The sequence below is a fragment of the Chaetura pelagica genome, unplaced genomic scaffold (genome assembly GCF_000747805.2).
Source record: "Chaetura pelagica isolate M959 unplaced genomic scaffold, ChaPel_1.0 scaffold6, whole genome shotgun sequence".
In the NCBI taxonomy this organism is placed as follows: Eukaryota; Metazoa; Chordata; class Aves; order Apodiformes; family Apodidae; genus Chaetura; species Chaetura pelagica.
In genome coordinates this window covers 249,551-264,227 of record NW_009953491.1, presented here as the reverse complement: position 1 = coordinate 264,227, position 14,677 = coordinate 249,551, and the positions used below count along the sequence as shown (strand labels likewise).

The window sequence follows — 14,677 nt, the reverse complement described above, 5'->3', positions numbered from 1 at the left end:
CCCCCCCCCCCCCCCTTCTCTCCAAGAATATATTCATCTTTGTTATTAGAGTTACTTAGATGTATGCCTAAGGGCTGAAGCACAGTGAACCTCTATTGTTTTAGACTTATTCTAAACATCCTCAAGTGCTTTCCCCATTCAAGTGATAACAAAAGCACAAGTTTGCTTAAAACATCTATTTCTCTAATAGTTTTTTTGGTCAGCTCTTTTAACTACCCCTAAAAACTGATTTCCCTAGAACCATATGGTTTCTTTGAGCAGCATCAGCAGTTGCTTTGGTGCATGGTATGCTTTAAGAGCTGAAACTGATGTTCATTTGAATTTAACATATCCATTGCCTGTTTCTATCCTTGTCCTACATAAATTTGTCATGGAGAAGTGAGGCAAGAAGGAAAGAAAAAGGAAACCTTGCATTATTCTTGTTAAGATTTGTGAATCTTGTCCAAAAGCAGAAAATGAAATTTTATCCAATTCCTCCTTCTATTGCCTAATATCTTCTGATCACTGCTAAGACAGCATTGCAAATATGTGATACTGTGATATCAAAAGACATATATATTGCTCTCTAGCCTCTGTATATTTTATAAATTCACACCACTCGTTCATTCAGATTTATTGAATATGCAAATGCAGAGAAACCTACAATACAGGTTTGAAAATTCAGCAATAACAACATCTGTGCAAACAGATTACTTTGTGTGAGACATACTGCTAGTACTGTAAATACTTCTTGGAGTGGTTGTTCATGGTCTTCTGTCTGCTCCGTATTTATGAAGAAGAAAGGTCAGAAAGTTATTAATGGGTCTGGCATTGGTCCAGTGTTAGCACAATGTGTTGCAGATTTGATAAGTTTTTATTTCAAAGACTCAACTGGCTTTTTACTGCTTATAAGCACCACAGAGGTAACTTGATGTAAGAAGAGGAATGTTACAGGAGATGACAGTGTATGCAGTAAATGCTGCGGTGGATGATCCATGATCATTTACACCTTAAATCTGATAGAAAACCAAACCCTAGATGATTTGAAAAGGTTATAATTTTAATCAATACTACCTTGATATAAACGCTTCTCATGTTAAATGTCTATTGTAAGCATTTGTTAAGCAGTCTGTAACAGGGATTCACAATAGTGTTCTCTGAACAACAGTCATGCAAGTTAAAAAAAACAATGGCATAGCCATTTTAACATCATTGAAGCATGATCTCAATCCAGTCTTGCAAGCTCAAACCATTTAGTGTGGGCAAGACCTAGCTGTTATTTTTTGTGAGGAATTAAACTGTAGTGCTTTAACTCACCACATATAATATGGGAACTAGAGATTTCTCTCTACTCACTGTTCTGGAGGAAAAAAAAAAAATAGGAAGGGAGTAAAAATATGTCAAGGTATTTTCATAAGATGACTCTATAGAAGACATTCAGTCATTGCAGCTTCCTTTTTGTTCTCAGACCAAACTGGAAATGTGAAATAAAATGCCAGCCTAACGGAATCCAGGGCATTTGTTCTTTCCTTGTAAATTAGCATTCTTTTAGGTGTACAGAGCTTCATTCTTATATTCCTGTTCCTGCCACAAAAGTAGCTTAGTACACAAAAAGGGCAAATATTTGTTGTGTTGGTTTGTGTGGGGTTTTGATGATGTAGTGTTTTGGTTTGGTGATTTTGCTTTGCTTTGCTTTGCTTTTTGCATTTGCATCTTTTTGGCACATTAGGCTAAAGCATATATGTTTACGTAGTGAAAACAAAGTTAAGCTTCCCAGATATCTCTATTTTAATAGGACAATAGAAACAAATGCATCCTGCTGTCAAACTGCTTCCCCTAAACTATTTTCCCATGTCTCATGGGCTCTCCTGTCCTAATAGTTTGCTGTGTAGTAGCTGCCATGTGCCCCAATGTGAAACAATATTGGAGTCAGGAAGGACAAGCTGGGTTTCAACCTCTGAGAAGAATAAATGGAGCAGGGGCATGTCTGACATCAGGCTCCAGCTGGTGGTGAAAAATGATCTCCCCCCGTAGAACCAGAAAACCTTTGGGATCAGCCTCTTCCCCCTGGAGAAATTATTTTAACATTCAGTCACCCAGTATAGTCATGGCAACCTTCCAAGCGAGTGACACATCTGATAAAATGACACATTTTTGGACAAAGGCCAGATGGTGTAGATAAAAATGCAGTGTGGGTTTGAAAGTTTCATCTGCTTAAACATCTGAATCAATAAGATATTAGTGCATCTCTAGCCCAGGCTGATCTTTCCTAACAGCTTTTTCCAGTTAATTTGTTTTAGTTGTTTCTCCGAAAAGGAATCAGTGTGTAATTCACCCATTCAGAGCTGTACATTGTTCTACACTAAGCCATTTTTGCTGTTTTTGTAAATTTAGAGAGAAAGGGAGGGAGAGAGAAGTGTGTATTTCTGGTACTCAGGATGAACTTCATTCCCTGTAGAGTTTTGCTGCTGATTGAGTTTAAATGTGGCATTTGCTGTTTAGAAGGGCATAGGCACAGATTGCTGAAGTGGTTGCTTAGTGATAGATATAAGGTCTGAGGCAGAAATGTTTTGAAGATTCAGAGACAGCAGCCTTCCACTCATTTGGCATGAGCAGCACTATCTGCAGCCTCTCTTTTGTGACCGTCCAGGCTCCATATGTAAGTTGAAGGTAATGAGGAAGCTGCAAGAGTCAGTTTGTCTTGGAGGAAACACCGCAGAAGTCCAACATAAAGCAGAGTTCAAATACACTTGTATCACTTTTCTTTAGGCATTGCAAGGCTGACTGGAAAGGGATAGAATGCATGGTGACAGTTTCCAGACAGTATGCAAACCCTTCTTGGAAACAGGAGTGCTGTGTAACATTAACATGTTGCAAAGTATACATTTACCCACAACACTTTTGAACCTGCTTTTCCCTGAGTACCTATGAAGAGCTTATTATTATTCATAATAACCTGTTGTGGTTCTTTTCATAGAAACAGAGATGTTCAGAGAGAGAATGGGGCTTCTTTCCCAACACATGATGTGTGCCATTTGGCTGACCCTTTCTTGAGTTTGATGGCAGGGTTTAATTTTAAATTGCAGCATGTAGCCATTGACAGATTCTTTTGAAACGCATTAAGAGAGAGATTGGTTCCAAGATGATGTCCTAGAACTGCCGTTAGACTCTTTTCAAAATTGTAAACTAATGCTTCTTTATGATGAAATGTGTATTCTTTCTTTTTCTTTTCAAAATTAGAAACAAAAATCGTGGTACGCTATGTCAAACTGCACGGCAACCTATAAATAAAAACAGGAGAGAAAAGAATCTACAAATGAAAGGTTAGAAGGGACAGCTGTGTTGTCTTTGAAAAAGAAATCTATTAGGTATTTTTATAATTATATGGCAGTCTTCTTTATGTGGTATTTACAGTTATGATTTACGTCCATATTACCATAACTATTTCCATACTTACAGACAACATGTGATAATGCTGGGAGCCAAAAGCAACCATTTGGTAGCATTTAAAAAATACAGAAACACTAAGAGAAAACAGGGCAGCAAAGCAGAACCTTTCTGAGCTTTATCCATCTGAGTAATGCAAGCCAGAACAAACGTGTTGTCCAACATAAACAAATGTAGAGGTTGAATTGTGGTGGTAAACTCTCTCTTTACCAATTTATACACTCATTCTAAAATTGGGAGCTAAAAAGATGGGCTCAAAGAGTGTTATTTCCCTACCATCTTATTCCTCCTTGATAGCAACGGAAAGATGGATGTTAGTGAATCTGACTCCTGCTGTGATTACATCAAGAGTCATTAAATAGTTAATTATTTATCATGACAGTGCCTGCAAGCACCACCACACTGAAGGTCTCGTCAGAATTTCCATTACAAACCCCTAATTTGTGGATGGAGTGATGGGCATAAATGAACTGCATTCTAAAGAAAACAAGGGATAAAGCTGAAAATTGGTGCACAATGAGTCATTTGCAAAATGAACACGCTGCATTTTTGAGGTTTCAAGAATATGTCTGAAATAAACCAAACAAATGCATTTGTTAATGAAAACATATTTTGGCACTAAGGTGTTTGTGGGTTGTTTGCCCCTAGTTCCTTAAAGATTGAGTCATTCCATAATACAAAGTTTTTCAGAATACTTTTTGCAAATGGGCTTTATGTGGATTTTCCTAGCTACTAAAACAGCCTGGTAGTTCTTAAGAGCAGCAATCTGAGACACAATGCCATTCCTTCTTGGAAACAGAAACTACATTTCACTCTGACCCTCTAAGCTTTACTAATACGTACGAACACTGCTGATTTTTGGTGTGTGAGTAAATAATTAACACAGATTATGTGACTTGCAGTTGCTAGTATACCTTCTTCAGGAGATGTATTGCTTCTGGTATGTGCTCTTGGAGCATGCCATGTTCAGTTCAAGGAGACAGACAGCAAGTGCATTGTGAGAGGTGCTGTGAATTTGTACTTAGAATGGGATGCCAGTAAACAGTCAAAGCCTGGTCTCATTTACTCCATAGCAGTCCAGCACAAATCCATTGATTCTGAATCTGTGAAGTCACTAGATTTTTATTTTTAAGCTATTGCCTAATTAAAATAGAAAAGAAAAAAGAAAGAAAGAAAAAAAAAGTGCCTGTTGCATAGAGCCAGATTGTGCTTGCATTTATGCCAGTGGAGTTACTCAGGAAGGTGTAAAATGCAGCAAATTTCTTGCATGGCTTTAAGCACGATTCCAGCTCATATCATCACATCATGCTCAACAGTGGTGAATGGACAGAGATGAGGTTGAAAATGAAACGGGGACTCAGAAAAACCTGAATGAAATCATGTTTTTAATTTGTTATGCCCAAATGAACCTTTGTGTTCTGCTGGGGATTTATGGTATCATGGAACTGAAGTTCTGCTTGTTAGCTTGTACTGAAACATCAAGTCATGGTTTTCATCTGAAAACCAAGTAGATTTAACACCTACATGGCTTTTCTACTTTGCTGACTTCTCAATGCGGAGAGGAACTATTGCATCCTGGACTTCTTTTGACTATCTGGGGTGCTTTTTTGCTTCTCTGATAGACCTTGTTTAATAAGGCTGAGATAGAAAGGCTGGTTTTGAGCTGCCTGGTTGTGACAGTGATATTTAAAGGTTCAGACAAAAATAAGAGAGAACTCAGATATGCCTTTCAAGCAAAAGAAAATAAGAGGTAGGTAGAATATTCTGAAGCACATCTGAGAGAATGTTTCCCGTTGGTTCTTGTTCTGAGCCTTATCACATGTGGTACGTGGTAGCACTCTCCTATTATTAAGGTGGTTACACCATTTTCCATTATAAAACTCTGTTTTCAGTTGCTTACATCTTTGCCAAACTTTAGCCATCTGGGCTGAAATTTTCCAAGGCAGATGTCTGCCTCAGGCTGAGATTTTTTGGAAAATTTATGTGCCAGTGTGGGTCATCCTTTCTATATCACAGTAACTTGACCCACTGTGAAGATTCTCCCCAAAGTAAACATAAAAATGTTGATGGAAAACACTTGAGCTTCTTCTAAATTTGAGCAAGAAAATTGGACAGCAACGGAATATTATCTGCCAGTCTTGAGACCCAGAGGCCTGATCCAAGACATAGTGAACTCATCAGGAGGCTTTTACATGGATCAGGCCCTGATTTTTAATGGGTGACGGAGCAGTGTTTGCATAGTGAATGTTTGCCAGGACGCAATTCACCACCATAAATCAAACATTAAATAATTCCAAAGCCCAATAAATGAGCATGCAGATGGCAGTGTCTGCTCCCCAGTGATTGCACTGACTGTTGATTAGCATCCAGCTCAAATAGTTTGATCTCATTTATAGCTATCTCAAGATTTCTGTGATAAGGCGATTGGTGCAATCTAGTTGTTTTTCTGCTCGCTTGGCTGAAACGGTTCTGGTGGAACCAAAACCATCCAGCAAACAATGGCCAGGACACCTTGGAGCATATTGAGGCTGGGGGAGGCAGAAGCTCACAGCCATATGCTGCATAGCAGCCTGAAATGGGTTTTCAGCTACCTTATGTTTAATAAACAAGGAGAGTCACTTGCAGAAGATGTACAACTCAAAAGCTCCCTGAGGAAAGCACCCAGATTAACTGTGAATACCAAGGAAGAGAGAAACAGTGATTTTAGGCTGCTGGGAAATAATGGGGCCTTTAGGGAAGGGAAGCTTCACAGGCTGTTACAATGTTGGAAATTGAATCCATATTGATGTGCCTGGGCTGTTTAAGCTGCAGGGAAAAGGTCCTGGAAATAGTGGCATTGACCACAAAGGCTATGGTTGAGGGAGCCTGTGTATCTCTTCCTGTTCTCCACCAAAACCTTCCCAGCATCATAACTGGTTATAAGTGAAATGGAGACACAGGGGTCATGAGCCTTAGAGGTGCTGATTTCCTGTAGGTTTTAAAGAAAATAAGTGCCTGGGTAGAGGACAGACACTCTCTTAATCCCACTGCTCCCAGCAGAAAGGACTGCAGTGTGAGCGTGGCTCTTCTCAGGTGCCAGGGAGTCCAGCCACAAACGTGTAGGAAACAAACCTCTGTTAGTCGTGTTGAGGCAATGAAGCAATTTATTTGCTATTGCTGGATATTTTTGCCTTAAGAGTATTTTGGAGATCTCAGGAGTTATTTGATAAAAAGAGGAATCCTTCCACAAAAAAGCTTTGAGCTGAACTTCCGAAGAATGACATGAATCAGAACATGACATGTCATTCTAGTTCCCAAATCAAAATGCATTCATTTAGAAATGTGAAAATTTGAGTATTTTAAGGTCTTCTGTGCTGTTCAAATAGAAATCATAATCATAATCATAGCTATATTAATTAAACCAATCTTTTCTTATGAACAGCTTTTTAAAGCTGTTATTTTCAGATGGAAAGAAATTTCATTTGAACAGTTTTTGTTGCTAATGTGAAAAAAGTTCATTTCAAAAACTATTTTCAAAAATAGGTTTTGTAGACTTTTTTAGTTGCTTATGGCTGTATCTTGCAAGTGCTGCCCTGCAGAAGAGTTGAGAGTTTTCCTTTGGAATATTTCTTAACCTGAAAATGCCAATTTGTTTCCAATGGAACATTTTTTGGAAAAGTATCACATTCTATGGAACTGTATTTTAAATCACATGCTAAAAGAAAGAATTTCTAACTTTCCACTTCAGGGTGACTTTTTGAAAATCAGAATTGTGGCAAAATGCTCTCATTTTTCAGGTGAACTGATTTATTTTTGTTTCTAGCTATTTTGTTTTAAATCGTTGTTATTTCATTCTGCTTCTGAGTGGAAGATATTTCAGCACCATAAAGAGTTTACAGAGAATACAGAGAAATTTTCCTCTAGGAAAAAGAATAATTTTCCTCTTGTTCTCCTTACTTGAGAATTACAGTGGTTAGTTCACCTATGGCATTTTTTAAATCAGTAATTTAAAAGGCAGTTTTAATATTATTTGAATTCCATGTGATATTGACTCCTAATTCCTCTTGATCAGGGGAAGTACACTGGAAAAACCTGGATTTATGTGATTCAAGTGGTTACCAAACTAGCAGTTGAATTTATGTTTCATGCAAGAACTGCAGTGCTGAGTCAGAGCAAACATCTGCTTAGTCCTGGAGCTCTGCTGTTGCTGCTGATGGCCAGTATCAGATGCTAAGGTATTGATACTGCTATAGGGAAGGAAAAATTGCTGTAACTAGTCTCTGGCTGTTTGCAATGGATCATATATAGTAAGTATGAGGGAAAAAAAACCTGCTGTACAAGTCAAGTTACAGGATGACAAGGCTCTGTAGAACAACAAGAAATGAACCCACCAAGATACACTGAGGCACTCCAGTGACATGTTGGCTGTATCTGGGGAAGAACATTTTCACCCATCTTAACAGTCAGTTTGAATAAAGGACTTTATATAAAGGCTTATGATGTAAGGGAGAGAGGTATAAAATGTCAAGAAACGGAGAAACTCTTTCTCCCTGTATTTATTGTCAGGCTGTTATTGATAACACATAGCTTTAGATTTTATTTAGCAGCAAAACAGTGAGCAAATCAGTCAAGTACATGCACGTATACATAATCATTACTTTTCTTGCTAGTAAATAATATTGATAAATGATACTTATATTGTTCCTGTTTAGAATTTTGTTTTTTATTTCAGTGTTGTGTTCTGAGGTGTTTTAGTGAAAAACGTTAGTCAGTGTGGCTGTTGCACACTGCAGGCCTTTGAGATCAGGAGAAGGGGACTGAATTCTGAGTCTGAGGAGGTGAGGTTGTTCAAAGTACCTCAGGTTTCTTCTGATCAGGCAGGTACAGTGCTCTTTATTGCAAGCTTGATCATTTTGTGCATTTTTATGCCAGAATACAATTACATCATGCTAAATCGCTAAGCAGTTTATCTAGGGATTTTTTTCATAATCTTGTAATTGAAGAACTGTGCTTTTTTCATTATCAGCAAGTGTTTTTCTGCAGGCAAAATGGCTTTGTGTGGTATGGTTATGACTGTGATTAGACTGAAAGAAAGGACACGTGGTCTGTTGGCTCATGTGCTGGCTTTAGAAACCAAGAGTTCTCTGCCAGAGAACCTCAGCACAAATGCAAACAAGACATAGTCTTCTCTATAAAACAGTACTTTTCTACAGCATTTACTGTAAAGTACTCACTACCATACAGAAGAGATGTATAAATACCTTATGTAAAAGTATATCACTCAGCATCTAGAGGTATTCCTTACAGCCTCAAATACTGTTTTTTTGGAGTCAAATGCCCTTCTGGGGCTTGAGGGATCCTAGACATCTCTCCTTTAATCTTTCTTTGAATTTTAAATGCCTCTCTGCTGTTGCACCAGGGCATAGCCAGTGATCTCAGCTCTATGGCTGTGATGCCATAAAGTATCTCGAGATCACAAGATAATTCAGCTTGGAGGGGACCTCCAGATGTAGTTCAGTCACTGCAGCACCCCACCATCTCTACTGTGGGTCACTTCTCTAGTAATATTGTGTAGCATATAGGTGAAGAAATTATCACTAAATATGTGCTGGAAGGCCTAACTCATGTTTAAGGGGCATCATAAAGTACTAAGTTGGCAAGTCTCTCTTTCTGAGGCCTGGAGCCTGCAGTGCACATAGGGAACATGGCAGTGTCTTGGGCCTCAGTGTTTTCAAAACCTGACAAATAGGAGTACTGAAAATTGTGTTATATTTCTCTTCTGAAAAATGCTAACAAAAATAGGAGGCTCTAACTGACATAAACCAGACTGGTTTTTCTCAAGAGTTGAAGCAAACAGCAATAACACGTAAAGGAAGTTTAAGAGGTATGGAAGGCAGCCAAAAGAGTGTCATTTACCATGTGGGCTAATACAGGGCCATGCTTTCTGCTGCCAGGTCAGGTTAAATGTCAGATAAGATCTCCATCTGGATTCAGTATCTGGCTCATACAGCTTCCCAGCCGTTTCAGGAGTATAGATGATAGGCTATCAGCTCTGCAATAGGATCACAAGTCTACTACTCTGCATGTATGTTGAGGCTTTAGTATCAGCAGACATGCACTTCTGTGAGAATTCCTTAAGTTGCTTATTGCTAGCCCTCTTTGTGGAGATAGGTCAGGAATGCTGAAACCTCAAAACTCAAAAAAGAAATAGGATGAGCATAAAATATGTAGCGTGTATTTAAAATGTCATGTTTTTTAAGACCGTCTAGTTGTACTGATTGTAAATAGCTCTAGCAGACACTGAGATAGGTATATATATATATATTGCTACACATTGTCCAGCAGAAGCAGGAAATTCTGCTGAAAGACCCAAGTAAATGCTCAAATCAGGAGCACTCTGGCCTCTCCACTGCCCTAAGTACATTGCCAGTTGCACTGCAGCTAGGAAGTTTCACATGAGTTCAGAGATCTCCGAAGCAGCAGTCATTGCCATGAGGACATACCCTAGGAGGCAGCAGAAGCCCATATTCTTTCGCAGCAACTCAGAACACATCAACTGTCTTTACATTTCCTACTCTGCCTTTCCATGAGCTGCCTGGTAATGTTAGTTCTGTTACTGACTTTCAAGGTGCTTAGCAGCTGTAGCCTTTACATGCTTTCCACAACTTGTCGTTGTATGTATGTGGAGAGTTTCTAAAGCCACAAGCAGCAAGTCTTCTTGCCTGTGAAGGGCTAAACCTGTAATCTATAACAGGATTGAGTGGGTGCCATGCAGAGATCATTAACAGCTTTGTGCAGTGTTCAGTTTGCCTCAGTATTTGCAATCAAACATAAGAAAGAGCTGTTTTCTCTGCTCTCGTTTCAAAAATGTGCAGTACTGTAAAAGGAGGATGGTCCCTGATGAGTATCCAGAAACTGAAGCACAGCAGCCTTTGGCCAGCACCACCACCCACACCTGAAGTTAATCTGGGCAAGCTGTTTAGAAACCATTTTGTGAAGGGCAGGAGAAGAATTTCCAAAGAGTATGCCCACCATAAATCCAAAGTTATTAGTATGATTAGCATATTGATGGGATATCCGTCTTCAAAAATGAATGGCTAGGTAGGCATGACCAAATTAATGCCCTGAGGATCTGCATTTCTGGGCCCCCCTGAGCTCTGCCCTGCCCATTCACCCTCGTCATCAAATCAGTTCAGTGGGCAACTGCCCCAGGGTAACAGCATGTGTGCAGCGTGGGGAAAGGCAGCTCTGAGGCTGGGGAGGTGGTGCAAAGATGAGGTCTGGGCAGGAAGGTGAGGCTGGGGAACTGGTAGTTTGCCAGAGAAAGTTGGAGGTGAAACATGGAGTCACCATTGCAGGCTGTAGAAACAGCAAACAAATTAGCTTTTCTTAGAGAATTTTGGAGCCTGCCCTCCAAATGATGCTTCAGACCAGGTATCTTTCGAGCCTGGTCCTGCAGCCTTGCATGACTCTACATAGTTCAACATTTTTGGTGCAGTTGTATGTGTTAACTGGGTGTGCAGTTGTCCAATTTCTTGTATTTTTATTTTGCATTTTTACTTTTTCTTTTTTTCCCCAGGCTATCTTTTACATTTTATGCATGTTAGTCTCCATTTTTTAGAGTTAAAAAAGCACTTTCAGCACTCCATGAATTCTGAGTATTGTTATTGTTTTTGACTGGAGCTTTTTCTAGATACTCTCAGCTCTCCTTCTGTAGCACATCCTGAACTCACAATCCAGAGGAAAAAAAAAATAAAATAAAATAAAAAACCAAAACAAAACAAAAGAGTGTTTCCAATGTTGAGAGCAATATTTATTCCCAGCCCCAGCTACAGAGTAACTATTACTGTAGGGATCACTGCATGTGGGCCAGATCCTAGAGTCCCAGTGAAGTTTTACCCTGAGTTGGGATTGCAAAAATAGACTTCTGATTCTGTGGTAAAACATATCTGCTTGGGAGGTAAGATCCTGAATGGTGACAGGAACTGCTATAAAGCTAACAGAACCTTAATATGTGGGGAATAGAGTACTCCATATGCTGCTGTGTGATTTCCTTCTTTGGCTTGGAAGGCAAAAATAAACTGCTTGTATTTGGAAGGTAATTTTCAATCCCCAAAATATCTTCTCTGCATTTACTTAATTTTGCTAAATAGTTGGACAGACTGAGCATAGCCCAGGCTGACGGGAGTAATGGTTATGTCATTCAACAGAAAACTCCCTTGTGTGAGCAGAATTTTGTTAATTTTATTTATTTATTTATTTTGGTCTCTTCTTTGCTTCTCCTACAAGGCTGTACATACAGCGGGAGGTCACAAATAGAAGTAAGCTGGAGCCAGCCAAGTGCAGATTTTGAAATAAAAAAAAAATACTATGAATAGTTATTAGAATTTCTTGTTAATGAGGTCATTTATGTCAGGGCAGGAAATGTACAAAATAGCACAGGATAGAAAAATCTAGACGCAGTAAAACATGCCAACAAATTTGGCGCACGCATTGCTCCTTTAATATGCCCCCAATGTAATCTATAGATCCCACAAGTGACCACATTCTGTTTATGTATGTAAAAACTCCTATATATGTAACACTCACAAGAGTAGCAATTTTACTAGTGGGAAAAGATTATTGTGGTCTTTTTATATAGCATATAGGTTTACTTAGAACGAGTCCTCGTAGAAGAATGCAGAACCATGAAAAACTGCTAAAATGTCATGATTATATTAATTTAATATTTAAAGGAATACTTCACTTTAAGTTATGGCCCCAAAATTACACTGCTCATTCATGATTTTTTTTTTTTTTTTAACGTATAATTGGCTGCCTCCAAAAATGTCACAGTAGGGGGAAAAAAAAGTCAATTTTCCTTGGCGTGTGTACTGTTGCTATTCCTGTGTTCATTTGGCTTGGCTCGGGTAATGAAATGCTGCAGTCTGAAATAACTTTTTATATGTTGACATGTGCATTTAACTAGAAGAAGCAGGCAGAGTGGACCAAGTTGGATTCAGCGAGGAACAAAATATATCTTGTATTGCACCTTTTAATATATTGGCCTACATTTATGATTCTTTTTCATTTCTTCAGTGGAACAGCATCCCTGCACCTCCCAGCTGCACACAGCCCCAGCACAAAGAGGTGAAAAATGCTAGGCAGCAAGTCAAGATTCATGGGGGGAGGAGGGAAGGGTAAGAAGAAAGGAAGGAAACTGAGGGACATGATTTTATTTCTTGAAGATCATGTTATGAGGGGATTACTGTTGATCTGTTGAAATCTATTTAGCAAAAAAAAAAAGCTGGTTGTTATCCAGAGCAAATAGACCTTTGTTCCTTTGTTGACTGTCCCTCGGTCTGGGCTAGGGAGAGACTTTTCTCAAGTTCTTGGTCTGAGCTGGACTCTTGAAACCTTTCCTTATGTTGCTCTCTAGACTGGCCTTTGCCCTGTTCATTCCCACAACTGTGTTGAGGCTTCTGCTCAGCTCCAGGTACCAGATTGGGCCTGTGAATCTGATCTCTAAGACACTCACCACTGACATCTGCTTTTGACATAAACCAGCAGGAGGGCCATAGTGCTGCCCTGCAGGTGTGGGTATGCTAATGAGCGGGGCCATACTGGGCAGCACTCTCCCTCCATGCCATATCTGCTCCCCATTTTGTCCCCAGCACGTAGCTTGGCATTCAGGTCTCACCTGCCAGGAGGCACCTGCAGGTAGCCAGAACATACCAGCTCTGAAATATGGATGATGCTGATGTTCAAATGGACGTGGCTGGTGTCTTCCCCTGCCCAGCCCATGATGCTGGGTGTGGGCATCTGACTGTGCTTCTGCAAAGCCCCTGCTCTGGGGGTGCAGGGGCACAGCACAGACTAGTTGTTTATTGCATGCCTTCTCTAACACTAGGGCTTCCCTCCAAGCCCAGCTCAGAGGGTTGTCCTGTAGTCTGATTTGTGGTTACATGACAGGGTCTAGACTTTATCCAGAGAAAATCCCAAATGCTCACAGTGGCTTAGCACAAGTGCTTAAAGGCACCATCAAATAAGAAGAATCCCAAATCGATTTTGTAGTCAGTCCCTTGAGTCTGAGTGTCTGTTTTGCTGCATTAGCCACTGTGCTCTTCACTTGCTTTCTGCATATTAACTGGCCGTTATTTCAGGAGAGAAAAAATATTCCAGTGTACCGAGCTCCTTACACTCCCATGGGACTGACAAAGAGCTGGTGGAGAGGGGGAAAGGGGGAGAGCTGTGTGGTGTGAGGAGTGTGACTGGGAAGCAGATGGTAAAGATCAGCAGCGGGTAGTTCTGCGCTTGTTTTGCAAACGAGGCAGAAGACACCTTATTCGGTTATAAACAGGAAACCCGGGCCAAGTTTGTAGAGGTTTATGCCCAGGGCCACTCCCTCAAGGAGCTAAGGCTTGATCTACTTGTCGAGATGAAAATCACGACACACCCCGTGATTTGCACACTGTTGGGACCTGCTCCTAACCACATCTCAGCAGGGCGTTCTACTTTCTTGCGTGTTAAAATTCTGTGCACAAAGAGCATGAAAAAAAACCCCAAAAATCCAGATCAAAAATTAAGCATAAAGGAAGCTTGAAAATGGGTTGTTTAAAGCCTGCTGCACTCAAGTCTGCTGCACCAGTTTGACAGCCTGTGATAAAATTGCCAAAGGGGCTGAGTTTGGGGGCTTTTTATATCTTTGTGTCAGCCTTAAGCCTCTGCATCATTATCACAATGGAGTTGGAATTAAATAAGTGGAAAGAACAGGAATCGGCAACCACTTTCCAGGAGTTTTCTTTCTGATCCAGCTTTCTTTAGGTATAATCTTTTAGGTATATATTATTGAAGACTGTACACTTACAAAGTTTGGCATTTTAAAAAGGAAGTTTTTACTCATCGTGCAAGTGCACATCTATTATTTAGTTGTGTTTCTTTTCTCCATATCCAATCACCCTGCTTTCAGAAAGAATTTTTAGAATTTTATTAGATGTATCTTTGAAAGATACTATGATTTTGAAAACTGTAAATCTCAGCCTGCATGGCTTAATTGCATGAGTTACCTGCAGTGAAAGCTTAGAGTGAACACAAAAGTGTTCACCATAGTTGCTGGGCTAGTATTGCAGAGTAAGATTTATACAAAATAATACAGATTTTATGGGGAGATACTGTAATGCAGAATAGTGCAGTGTAGGAAGTGAACTAATAAATTATATGTAAATCAAATGAAACATAAACTGAGTGACCTCATAGGTGTATTTGTAGTTTCAGTGAGTTGATGTTTAGAAAT

General features: G+C 39.7%; 1 protein-coding gene across 1 annotated transcript in view; it reads left to right on the top strand.

Moving 5' to 3' along the window:
- The window catches only part of LOC104389984 (potassium voltage-gated channel subfamily KQT member 1-like), a 485,421-nt gene that overhangs the window by 283,529 nt on the left and 187,215 nt on the right, over window positions 1-14,677 (top strand).